The sequence below is a fragment of the Pristiophorus japonicus genome, chromosome 1, assembly GCF_044704955.1.
Source record: "Pristiophorus japonicus isolate sPriJap1 chromosome 1, sPriJap1.hap1, whole genome shotgun sequence".
Taxonomy (NCBI): domain Eukaryota; kingdom Metazoa; phylum Chordata; class Chondrichthyes; family Pristiophoridae; genus Pristiophorus; species Pristiophorus japonicus.
In genome coordinates, this window is record NC_091977.1 from 98,646,895 (window position 1) to 98,660,247 (window position 13,353).

The window sequence follows — 13,353 nt, forward strand, 5'->3', positions numbered from 1 at the left end:
ATTTCCCATAGCAGAGGGGTCAACAACTAGAAGGCATAGATTTAAAGTAATTGGTAGGAGGTTTAGAGGAGAGTTGAGGGGAATTTCTTTCATCCAGAGGGTGGTAGGGGTCTGGAACTCACTGCCTGAAAGGGTGGTAGGGGCATAAACCCTCACCACATTTACAAAGTACTTGGATGTACACATGAAGTGCCGTAACCTACAAGGCTACGGACCAAGAGCTGGAAAGTGAGATTAGGCTGGATAGCTCTTTGTCAGCTGGCAGAGACATGATGGGCCGAATCCGTGCTATAAATTTCTATGATTCTATGGTTAAAATGCTTCAACTTCTTGAATTCTGCCATTTTGAGGGGCTTTAAATGCAAAACCAGAAATTAAAATGTCAAACGTTGAAAATTGTCAGAGCAATAAAAGCAAATAAATTATTATAATGAAATCAGAAAAATAAGTTGGTTGAAGTATCTGAACGGACTTCCACTGAAGGTGTGGAATGCATTGGCTGACAGACAACTGTATGTTTCAGGATGGCTCAGGGATCGAGGGAGAGAGCTCACAGGTTCTCGGACGCGGCTGGACAAGGCTGTTCATTGTTGAGGGGTTATTTTGGGAAAGACTGAAAACAGGCACCAATTGAATGCTGTGCTATTGAAACACACATGTTTTAAAGTCTGGTTTTAGCCCACAAATTTGGGGCTAATTGGCGATTGCCATGATTTATACATGCCTGGAGGAGCTAAGCCGGAGACCTGCACATTTAACACTGGTTAGCAGCAATTTTCGTGGAACGATATATGTAACTTCCACGCACGGAATTCCACTAAAGGTGTGGAATGCATTGGCTGACAGACAACTGTATGTTTCAGGATGGCTCAGGGATCGAGGAAGAGAGCTCACAGGTTCTCGGACGCGGCACTGGAGGTCCTGGTGAAGAAGGTATAGAGGAGGAGCGACGTCCTGTATCCACAGGGGGCTGAAAGTGGCCACAGTGGCAAATAATGCAGCGGATGTGGCAGGAGATCGCCAAGGAGGCCACAGCCAGGAGCCCTGCCCCCAGGACATGGCTCCAGTGCCAGAAAAGATTTAATGATTGGATACGAGTGGTCAAGATAAGATCCCATCTCACAAACACACCTCTCAATAACTGTACCGTCACCACCAGCATCACAACCGCAACACACTTCATCCACCATCTAACTGTACGCTGACATTCACACACCTCACCCTCTTTCATCCTTCACAGGCACTATGCACACCTCGGACACATCTCACATCTCAACCAACACACACACACACACTTGCCAATACACTCATTCACAATCACCACTCTTTTTCTTCGAGGACAAGATAGCACATAACAGGTGGCAGCAGGACCTGACTGGGAGAAGGAGAACCATACCTACATGAGATCACGCCCCTTGAGGAGGCAGTGCTGGCAATGATCGGGAGGGCAATGGCAGGTGCCGTGGCCACAGGCGGACCAGGGACATCTCGCCTACAGGTATGTGGCCATTCCAGCTTCCTTACACATTCACAACTATTTCTGATCCCTAATTCCCCAAACTTATCCTCATTCACAAGTTGGATATGGTCTCCCGATAGTGGCCACACGCGCTGCCACTAACCCTTCTAGCTTTTTCATTGCAGTCTCCCAGTAGCAAGATCTACCAACTGCCCCCCCTCCCCCCCAACACCCCTCCCCCCTCCCACCGCCCCCGGAGGAACAGGAAGAGGAGGAAGAGCCACCTTGTCCCCCAGAGGAAGAGGAGGAGGAGGAGAGCAAGGAAGAAGGCATTACGTCAGTTGCTACCACTGTCGCAGTCACCAGCTCAGAGACCACACGTAACTCGTGCCCGGTGCACCCTGATGGTAGTGCTGAACTCACATTGGGACGCACCGGGTACAACTGAGCAGCAGGGGGCAAGGTCGCATACTAGTTCTGGAAGAGGAGGAACTCGCAAGCTTCAAAAGAAGGCTGACATTCTGGGCTCTGACAAAAAGACATTGACCTGAAACATTAATTCTGTTTCTTTCTCCACAGATGCTGTCTGGCCTGCTGAGTATTTCCAGCATTTTCTGTTTTTATTTTAGATTTGCAGCATCTGCAGTATTTTGCTTTTGATTTCAGGAGAAGGCTGATGGGTTTAATAAACCAAATGCTTGGTGCAATGGACAACCTGCCTGAAAGCTTACGGATCATGGCTAGAATTGAGGATTCCACCTCCAGCTTGACCCATGGCTTGATGCAGAGCCTGGAACCCATCTTCTCCAGCAGGTAGAGGCTGGCCAATTCCATCCAACGACCTGTGGAGCCCAACATCATGCAGCGTCTGATGACAGAGATCACAGCTTCCATTGCAGTCATTGCAGTTTGTATGGAATGACAAAATGCTGCAATGGATGCCCAAGCAGCTGTACCCCAAAGGGCTGTGGATACTGAATCATTGAGTATATTCAAGGCTGAGATAGATAGATTTTTGGACTCATGGGAAATCTTGGGTGGGCAAGTGGAGTTGAGGTCAAAGATCAGGCATGATCTTATTGATGGAGCAAGCTCAATGGGCTGTATGACCTACTCCTGCTCCTAATTCTTATGATCTTATTCAAGTTCCAGTTCTGATTCTCCAGGCCATGTCCCACGCATTTCCAGACAATGATTTCCCATCACTATGGCAGGCGAGTTTACCCTTCATCAGATTTGTGCCTGTCCCTGTTACCCTGGATATCAAAGCCTTATATCTTGCTGTTCTTCCATTCAGCCTTGGTGCAGTAGATCATGTTGCATAGTCTCTTTGTTGCTGACTTTCTCCATCATGTTGAAGTGGTAAGACTGTGAAACTCGCTGCCACACGGAATGGCTGAAGTAGATCACATTGACACATTTAGGGTTGGATTGCTGCATATACGAGGAAGAAGGGAATAGAGGGATACAGGGGGCAGGGGGCAAAGAGTGAATTAGAGTGGGAAAAGCCTTGTGTGGACAATAAACACCAGATTAAGCCAGGTAAAGAAAACAAAAGAAAGAACTTGCATTTATATAGAGTCTTTCACAACCTCGGGACATTCCAAAATGCTTTACAGCCAATGAAGCACTTTGTGAAGTTTAGTCACTGTTGCAGTTTAGTCACTGTTGCATTGTAGTTGGGCTGAATGGCCTGTTTCCGTGCTATAGATGCAATGTAACACTATAACCGGGAAATTCTATGCAGCTGCTCCCGTTCCGCCAGCATTATTTCACCGGTTACAAGCTTAAACAGGATTTCTGCCACACCGCCGGCGAAGCTGGAGCAGCTCCGAAGAAGAACGTTTGAGAAAGACCACACACATTTACAGGCTCTGAGGTCAATCTCCGAGGAGGTGCAACAAGTAAAAAGTGTGAGTCTAGCATCTATAGCCCTCGTTTGTGGGAGCATCAGGGAAGCTTATTTTCATTGTAGACATTAATGGTGTATATGGCAGCTTCAATGGAATCTGCTACAAACCTTTCTAAAAAGTGACCAGCGATCACTCGGTGCCTCCTCCATGGAAGCGCAGACTGCTGCCTTGATGACAGTAGGAGAGAGAACAGACAGGAACTTCTTTACCAGCTCCAAGGCCCGAGAGGCCAGGACACAGGCTGCTGTCTCTCAGGGCTTTCAGGATCTAATATCAGCCATTTGACCAGTCAACCCATTGACCAGTGGAGGCACAGATCTAGGGCTCAGAGGAATGATGATGGTTGCTGCTTCTCAAGACCGCAGCATGTGCCAGGCATCCAGCTTTCCCCCTCGGAATAGAATATCAGTAACACATAGATGGTGATACCAGGCTGCACAGGAATAAGCTCCAGAGGTGCAGCCAGCAGAGGCTCCCTCCCAGGAGCAAGCTGCCATGAGAGGAGGCATATCTCAGTCCCAGGATGTTTTTGTAGCACAAGAGCAGCCAACCATGTTCGGTTGTACCTAGGAGAAGCATTAGATTATGAGACAAAAAAGGCATGTTTAGCTACCCAGGGAAGCAGAGTGCTAGGAAAGAATAGATTGGCATGGATGTTGGTGCATTTATTTCATACTGATTTATTCAATCAGGTGATTATTATTGGCAGTATCATGTAGGGGCCAAGAGATCTGCTGTGTTTCCATGTTCAAAGATGGATACTGGATTGAAGGATTGGTCCATGTATTGACTTGTTGGTGCAAAAAATGTGTTTCAAACTTCATTTAAGAATAAAAATATCAATTTCTCAGTGTTTATGGTGAAAACCTGCTACAGAAAGATAAAAATACTCTGGAAAGGCAGAAGTAAGATAAATCTGGGGCACAGATCAAGTATTATGGACTCAACATCAAGTTCAACAATTTCAGACCATAACCTCGGCCCCTATTTTTTCTTTTTTTCTGTTTTTTTTCTCTTTCCCATGGTAGCTGTTGACGATTTTGCCATTTCCATTTACACCCTATTAGCCTCACCTTTTGTTTCGTAACTTGCCCCACTACCATCTCCTTTTTCCATGCACAATCATCCCTTTTGTCTCTTAGGGGTCGGAATTCGGTTGCTACCACCAGCTGATACCACCTGAGTGAGACGGCAACGAGACGTGAACGGCAGGCTGCCGGCGTTATGCGCGGTTGCCGCCTGATGGGAAATTCGGTTGTATTTTTCAAGGGCATAAAGATTTGCTGCCCCACTGACTACCACCATGGAAATCCTGACGTCAGTACGTGTGCAATGCCTCCTTGGCGCCAGTCTCGCCAAATTCACTTTTGCTGCCTCACTTACCGGCTGGCGGCGATGACACCTGAAAAGGTTGCCGTGCACAAGACGGGGAAACAAATCTCGGGCGTTATTTAAAGGGAGTTGCAGCCGGCCCAGGATGCTCGTGGTCCGTGCTTACATAAGAACATAAGAATTAAGAACAGGAGTAGGCCATCTAGCCCCTCGAGCCTGCTCTGCCATTCAACAAGATCATGGCTGATCTGGCCGTGGACTTGGCTCCACTTACCCGCCCGCTCCCCATAACCCTTAATTTCATGATTGGTTAAAAATCTATCTATCTGTGATTTGAATACATTCAATGAGCTAGCCTCAACTGCTTCCTTGGGCAGAGAATTCCACAGATTCACAACCCTCTGGGAGAAGAAATTCCTTCTCAACTCGGTTTTAAATTGGCTCCCCCATATTTTGAGGCTGTGCCCCCTAGTTCTAGTCTCTCCGCCCAGTGGAAACAACCTCTCTGCCTCTATCTTGTCTATCCCTTTCATTATTTTAAATGTTTCCATAAGATCACCCCTCATACTTCTGAACTCTAACGAGTAAAGACCCGTTATCTATCATCATAAGGTAACCCCCTCATCTCCGGAATCAGCCTAGTGAATCGTCTCTGTACCCCCTTCAAAGCTAATAAATCCTTCCTTAAGTAAGGTGACCAAAACTGCACGCAGTACTCCAGGTGCGGCCTTACCAATACCCTATACAGTTGTAGCAGGACTTCCCTGCTTTCGTACTCCATCCCTCTCGCAATGAAGGCCAACATTCCATTCGCCTTCCTGATTACCTGCTGCACCTGCAAACTAACTTTTTGGGATTCATGCACAAGGACCCCCAGGTCCCTCTGCACCGCAGCATGTTGTAATTTCTCCCCATTCAAATAATATTCCCTTTTACTGTTTTTTTTTCCAAGGTGGATGACCTCACATTTTCCGACATTGTATTCCATCTGCCAAACCTTAGCCCATTCGCTTAACTTAACTAAATCTCTTTGCAGCCTCTCTGTGTCCTCTACACAACCTGCTTTCCCACTAATCTTTGTGTCATCTGCAAATTTTGTTACACTACATTCTGTCCCCTCTTCCAGGTCATCTATGTATATTGTAAACAGTTGTGGTCCCAGCACCGATCCCTGTGGCACACCACTAACCACCGATTTCGAACCCGAAAAGGACCCATTTATCCCGACTCTCTGCTTTCTCTTAGCCAGCCAATTCTCGATCCATGCTAATACATTTCCTCTGACTCCACGTACCTTTATCTTCTGCAGTAACCTTTTGTGTGGCACCTTAACGAATGTATTTTGGAAATCTAAATACACCACATCCATCGGTACACCTCTATCCATCATGCTCGTTATATCCTCAAAGAATTCCAGTAAATTAGTTAAACATGATTTCCCCTTCATGAATCCATGTTGCGTCTGCTTGATTGCACTATTCCTATCTAGATGTCCCGCTATTTCTTCCTTAATGATTGCTTCAAGCATTTTCCCCACTACAGATGTTAAACTAACCGGCCTATAGTTACCTGCCTTTTGTCTGCCCCCTTTTTTAAACAGAGGCATTACATTAGCTGCTTTCCTATCCGATGGTGCCTCCCCAGAGTCCAGAGAATTTTGGTAGATTATAACGAATGCATCTGCTATAACTTCCGCCATCTCTTTTAATACCCTGGGATGCATTTCATCAGGACTAGGGGACTTGTCTACCTTGAGTCCCATGAGCCTGTCCAGCACTACCCCCCTAGTGATAGTGATTATCTCAAGGTCCTCCCTTCCCACATTCCCGTTACCGGCAATGTTTGGCATGGTTTTTGTGTCTTTCACTATGAAGACTGAAGCAAAATAATTGTTTAAGGGCTCAGCCATTTCCACATTTCCCATTATTAAATCCCCCTTCTGATCTTCTAAGGGACCAACATTTACTTTAGTCACTCTTTTCCGTTTTATATATCGGTAAAAGCTTTTACTATCTGTTTTTGTGTTTTGCACAAGTTTACATTCGTAATCTATCTTTCTTTTCTTTATTGCTTTCTTAGTCATTCTTTGCTGTCGTTTAAAATTTTCCCAATCTTCTACTTTCCCACTAACCTTGGCCACCTTATACGCATTGGTTTTTAATTTGATACTCTCCTTTATTTCCTTGGTTATCCACAGCTGGTTATCCCTTCTCTTACCGCCCTTCTTTTTCACTGGAATATATTTTTGTTGAGCACTATGAAAGAGCTCCTTAAAAGTCCTCTACTGTTCCTCAATTGTGCCACCGTTTAGTCTGTGTTTCTCAGTCTACTTTAGCCAACTCTGCCCTCATCCCACTGTAGTCCTGTTATCCTGCAGCGATGACTTGAAAGGATCCGGCTGCAGAGACAGCTTATGGCAAATGTGGATCCTCCCCAGAGGAGAGACCCCAGACAGTTACATCAAACGAGGTATCCTCCTCCTCCTTCTTCTTCTTCCCTCGGCAGCATCTCCACCAGTGGAAGGCTCAAGTGAAGGCCCCAGTGCGTCTGGTTGATCATCTGAAATACATAGAAGACTTGTTACCGGCAGAGGAAGGGGCCAGGAGCGGTAAAGGCATTCGAGAATGCCAGTCTCATGGAAAGAGCTGAAGGATTGTGGTGTCAGGCCTAGTGGCAAAGGAACTCAGTCACAGTCCTGAGGAGTTTCGGCCTCAGTTACTGCCATGGCACGAACTTGAACGCCCATCAGGGCCGAGATGAGTTCCTCCAACAGAGTCAGGTCCTGCAGTCCGCATCTGCTCTCTGCGGTTGTGGGTGAGCTTTGCCTGTAAGATTAAAGAGAGTGTCTGAGTTAGAGCCCTTTTATCAGTGTGTCCCATGTGCCTCACATAGTTTAGTAGATATTACTGTATGAGAGTCTTCATAGCTCGATGTAACTTCCATTTGCTGTGTGGATTTGCTGTGGCAATGCTTGAGTTAGGGGGCCTGGACCGAACGATAATGGGGAGGCTACTGTCTTCAAGACGCATAAGAAGACTGAGGCGTTAACAACATCAGGGATGGGTCTGTAGAACCGGGTAGCAAGATTAACAGTGCATGCAGGTCCTTGCAGTAGGTGAGGCTTCAAATGGGAATCTTGCATCTGGCATCACCCACATGGATTCCGAAACATTACATTGAGCAGAGAATGCACACTGAGCTCAGAAGATAGCATGGTGATGTTTAAAATTTAAGATACTCATCCTCACTAGCCTCGCCATGTCGTTCCAATTTTTTCTGCATTGAGTGGCTATCCAGGCCACCGTGTCACTCGCAAACACTCGTTCTGCGATTTCCCTCCATAGCCGTCTGTACGTTTGTGGTTGTGGTCTCCTCCCAGCCTCTGTCCTGAGCAATTCCCGCGCCTCTCCAAGACATCAAGGAGTGCATCCACGGCGGCGTCCGAGAACCAGTGGGCACGGTGACAAGCTGCAGCTCCGAGATCTGCCATCCTCACCGTCTGAGTGAGTGCGTAGAAAGCGAATATACCCACGAGGCATTGAGGTGCCCAATCAACACCTCAATAGAATGTACAGTAGACACCGCAAGTCGCTGGAGACAGACCATCAACGATGTCTCTGCAAGATCCTACAAATCCCCTGGGAGGACAGACACACCAACATTAGTGTCCTCGACCAGGCCAACATCTCCAGCATTGAAGCACTGACCACACTTGATCAGCTCCGCTGAGCAGGCCACATCGTTCGCATGCCAGACACGGGACTCCCAAAGCAAGCGCTCTACTCGGAACTCTTTCACGGCAAACGAGCAAAAGGTGGGCAGAGGAAATGTTACAGGGACACCCTGAAAGCCTCCCTGAAAAAGTGCAACATCCCCATTGACACCTAGGAGTCCCTGACCAAAGACCGCCCTAAGTGGAGGAAGTGCATCTGGGAGGGCGCCGAGAGCATGCAGAAATCACACGCAGGCAGCGGAAAGAGCATGTGGCAATGCTGTCCCAGCCACCCTTTCCCTCAATGACTATCTGTCCCACCTGTGACAGAGACTGAGGTTCTCGTATTGGACTGTTCAGCCACCTAAGGACTCATTTTTAAGAGTGGAAGCAAGTCTTCCTCGATTCTGAGGGACTGCCTATGATGATGATGATGATGGAATGCAGGTGGCACCACTATGTCTGTGGCGTAGCTCCAAATGCTGCCTAATGCCTGGATATTGATGCCACACTTAACGGCCCACTCAACACTGCAATCCACTTTTCAGGTGGCGAAACGGAATTTCGCGTTTCGGAGCTGCGCCTAACGGTTGGCGTAAAAAAATCCCCTCAGGCGGTGACACCGCCTCAAAAATGGTGATATGCAATTTCGGCCCCTCAGAATTTAAATTAGACTGAAAACAAATTGAACCAGTGGAATGAGTGAAGAGAATTAAATTATTACTATTGATGACTTGATTTAATAAGTAACTGGACAATCACAGTATACTGTGAGAAAAACCTGACCAGGAACAACACAAAAATGTATTTAAATGGTCATTTTTTATAGTGCAGATCAATTCACTGCAATTACTGTTCAGTTGGAAGGCAACAGCTGAGAATAACCAGTGAAAAATTAACATTTACCAGTAGCTTTTCAAGTAGAACAGAATTTCCATCAATTTGTTAGCTGATGTAATCAACATGTTTTTATTTTGGTTTGTTTTCCATGCTGTCTTTGAGGATGTAACGAGCAGGGTGGATAAGGGGCAACCAGTGGATATGGTGTATTTGAATTTCCAGAAGGCATTCGATAAAGTGCCACATAAGAGGTTACTGCACAAGATAAAAGCTCATGGGTTGGGGGTAATATATTAACACGGATAGAGGATTGGCTAACTAAGAGAAAACAAAGAGTCAGGATAAATGGGTCATTTTCCGGTTGGTAAACAGTGACTAGTGGGCTGCCGCAGGGATTGGTGTTGGGTCCTCAACTATTTACAATCTATATTAATGACTTGGATGAAGGGACCGAGTGTAATGTAGCTAAGTTTGCTGATGGTACAAAGATGAGAGGGAAAGCAAATTGTGAGGACACAAAAAACCTGCAAAGGGATATAGACAGGCTAAGTCAGTGGGCAAAAATTTGGCAGATAGAGTATAAAGTGTGAAAATGTGAGGTTAGCCACTTTGGCAGAAATAATAGAAAAGCAAATTATAATTAAATGGAGAAAAATTACAAAGTGCTGCAGTACAGAGGGACCTGGAGGTCCTTGTACATGAAACACAAAAAGTGAGTACACAGGTATAGCAAGTAAGCAGGAAGGCAAACGGAATGTTGGCCTTTATTGCAAGGGCGATAGAGTATAAAAGCAGAAAGTCTTTTTACAACTGCACAGGGTATTGGTGAGGCCACACTTGGAGTATTGCATACAGTTTTGGTCTCTGTATTTAAGGAAGGATATATTTGCATTGGAGGCTGTTCAGAGAAGGTTCACTAGGTTGATTCTGGAGATGACGGTTTGACTTATGAAGATAGGTTGGGTAGATTGGGACTATACTCATTGGAGTTTAGAAGAATGAGAGGCGATCTTATTGAAACTTATAAAATAATGAGGGGGCTTGACAAGGTGGGTGCAGAGAGGATATTTCCACTCATAGGGGAAATTAAAACTCGGGGACATAGGGCCCAAGTTTCGGCTGGAGTTGCTCCTATTTTTTTGGAGCAACTAGTTTAGTTTGGAGTATCTTAGAAATTGCAGTTCTCGGCATTTAGTTTGCTGTAGTTCTAGTGAGTTAGTTTAGTTTCGTTTTAGTTCAGTTTTTTTTCCAAAAGGGGATGTTACCAACCACTTACGCCTGTTTTGCAAGTTTAGGCAGCGAAAAGTTACTCCAAACTAACTTAGAATGGAGTAAGTGTTGACTTTTGTACTCTCAGAAAACCCTTGCGTACACTTTAGAATTAAGCGCAGGTAGCCAGAGATAAGGGGGGGAAGGGAAGTTAGAGGGAAGTTAGAGGATTTTCCAAAGCATTAAACACTTCACTTTTAGCAATAAAAAGCCATCATCAATAATAAATGATAAATAAACCACTAAATCAACCAATCAATCAGTCAATCAAAAATTTAAAAATTAAAATTAGAAAAAAAAAATCAATCAATAAATAAAAACATAAAAGTTTCACCTACGGCAGCACCTATCCATTCAGGAGCATCGGGAGCCCTCCAACATCGGGAGCCCTCCAATAGCCTGCTGAAGAGCTGGTCGGGCGGGCCCCGCTACTGAGGAGGTGTTCGGGCGGAGCCTGCCATCGGGGAAGAGTTTGGGTGGGCCCCACCACTGAAGAGCTGCTGGTCGGGCAGGCCTTGCCGCCGAGGCGAGGTGAGGGACGGTGAGGCAGGCAGGCCACTCGGCCCAGGCTAGGGGCGGTAAACATTGCGATGTCCCTTTGGCCAGGGATAGGGTCACCCAGAGACAGGACACGCTGGGAGGGCCAAGAGCTATTGCGCATGTGCGCAGACTCTACTGCGCATGCACGCAGCTGCTGGCACTCTTTTCGGCTCAGGGCTGTAGCTCCATCCCCACCTGCTTGTGCTGCGCTGCGCCGACTGCTAAACACGCCTGCTAAACACCGAGAATTGCGAGGTAAGTTTTAGGTGCGCTTTTAATTCTACAAAATAGGCAGGCCTCTTGGAGGTGCACCCGAAACTTGGGCCCATAGTCTCAGAATCGGGACCGCCCATTTAAAACTGAGATGAGGAGACATTTTTTCGCTCAGAGGGTTGCAAATCTATGGAATTCTCTGCCCCAGAGAGCTGTGGCGGCTGGGTCATTGAATACATTTAAGGCGGAGATAGACAGATTTCTGAGTGATATGGGAGTAAAGGGTTATGGGGAGCAGGCAGGGAAGTCGAGCTGAGTCCATTATCAGATCAGCCATGATCGTATTAAATGGCGGAGCAGGCTCGAGGGGCCAAATGGCCTTCCTGTTCCTATTTCTTATGTTCTTATAATCAGCTGGAGCAATGGCCACAGAACTCCCACCTCAGGTTGACAGATGTGGTTTCCGAGCTGTGTTGATTCCGTGGCCAAGCAGGGAAAGTTAAAGAGTAGGCAGAAGAAGGTTTTTAGGTGCCTGTAAAGTACCTCATGATGATTTCAAGTGGGCCCCCCGCCGCTGCCGGTCAGATCAGCTCCACGCTGACAGATGCGCCTGTGGGAAAGGCACATGGGAATGAGTTGACAGCGGGTTCACAGTGGAAAACTTTCCCACCTGACCCGTCACCGATCGCGCCCGCTACCACTATGGAAAATTCAGGCCCGTACATTTTGTAGGCCATAAAACGTAGCAGCAGATATAATGCTAATATTTAAAAGTGAATTTAAAGCAGAATAAAGCATTTTCAGTACTGGTATTTAAAATTATGCCCAAGAGCCCACTCTTTGGCCCCAATTTTACTGCCGCTGAGAAGAAGGGATCGGAGGCGGGTCAGCTGTCAAATGTGAAAAGATTGACAGCGGGTCGGGAGCCTGACCCGTCTCCACACTAGTCTCCCAAGTGTCAGGTCTGTCAGCGCTGAACAGACGCAACACCAGCAAGCACTTAAAAACTATTTTAAGCTCATCTTTAGATTTTTAGGGCTTGCTCGGGGATCACATCAGGTAAGGAGGTCTGGTGTGTCAGCATGGGATGATTTACTAACTTGACAGCTTCAAATGGTCTATAAAAGCTTCCATTTTATTGGTGTTCGCTTTCCAAGGTTAGAAACTGTTGCTTATTGCATTTGGAACACAGATTGAGCTTTTTGCAGCTCACAAGTGTTTGGAGCAAACCTTCTATTGAGTGTCACTTTGTTGGAACAACTTCTCTCACCATTGACAGATTGCTTCTCGTTTTTTTTCCGAAAATCCTCCCTCCCACTCTCTTTCAGGCTCCGAGTAAATGTCGGAGCCTGTGTTGCAAAAAGCTAGTCGATCATATAGAGCGTCACAGTTGAATACAATCCAGTTCTCACCCGACATCCAGGAGCAGTCACTGGTTTCAAGCCTTGGTGGATTTTTTCCTCCTTCCTATATCGAAGTTGTAATATATAAAAATAACTTTTGATGGGCCTGCTTTCAATCAACAGTTTATCTTCCACCAAGCACCAAGCCCCATTGTGCATCGTCTTCGTCTACACTGAAATGCGAGACACATTGGGGGCGATGGTATAAAATGCTCGACATCGAATTGGCCACTTGTTATATGTCTCACCTGATTATCCCTTCCATTGACTTCACACGTTGCACATTTTACACCATTGCCCAAAAGTTAAAATAACGCCCCACTTAAATCCAGTGACTTTTCAATACCACGAGAGGCAATAATAGTTGCAATGATTAAATATTAGAGATTATAAAAAAGCATTATGAAAGTTCACAAATAACTGTTTCTCTCTTCACATATGCTGCCTGGCCTGCTGAATATTTCCAGCATTTTCTGTTCTTATTTCTTAATTTGTAGTATCTATGAAATAAAACATTCATAAAATGAGGTTATAATTCTGATCTCAGGGCAGATCTAAACTCAGATAAAGAACAACTTGCATTTATATAGCACCTTTCACAACCACTGGGCATCTCACAGCACTTTTGGAGTGTAGCCATTGTTGTAATGTAGGAAACACAGCAGCCAATTT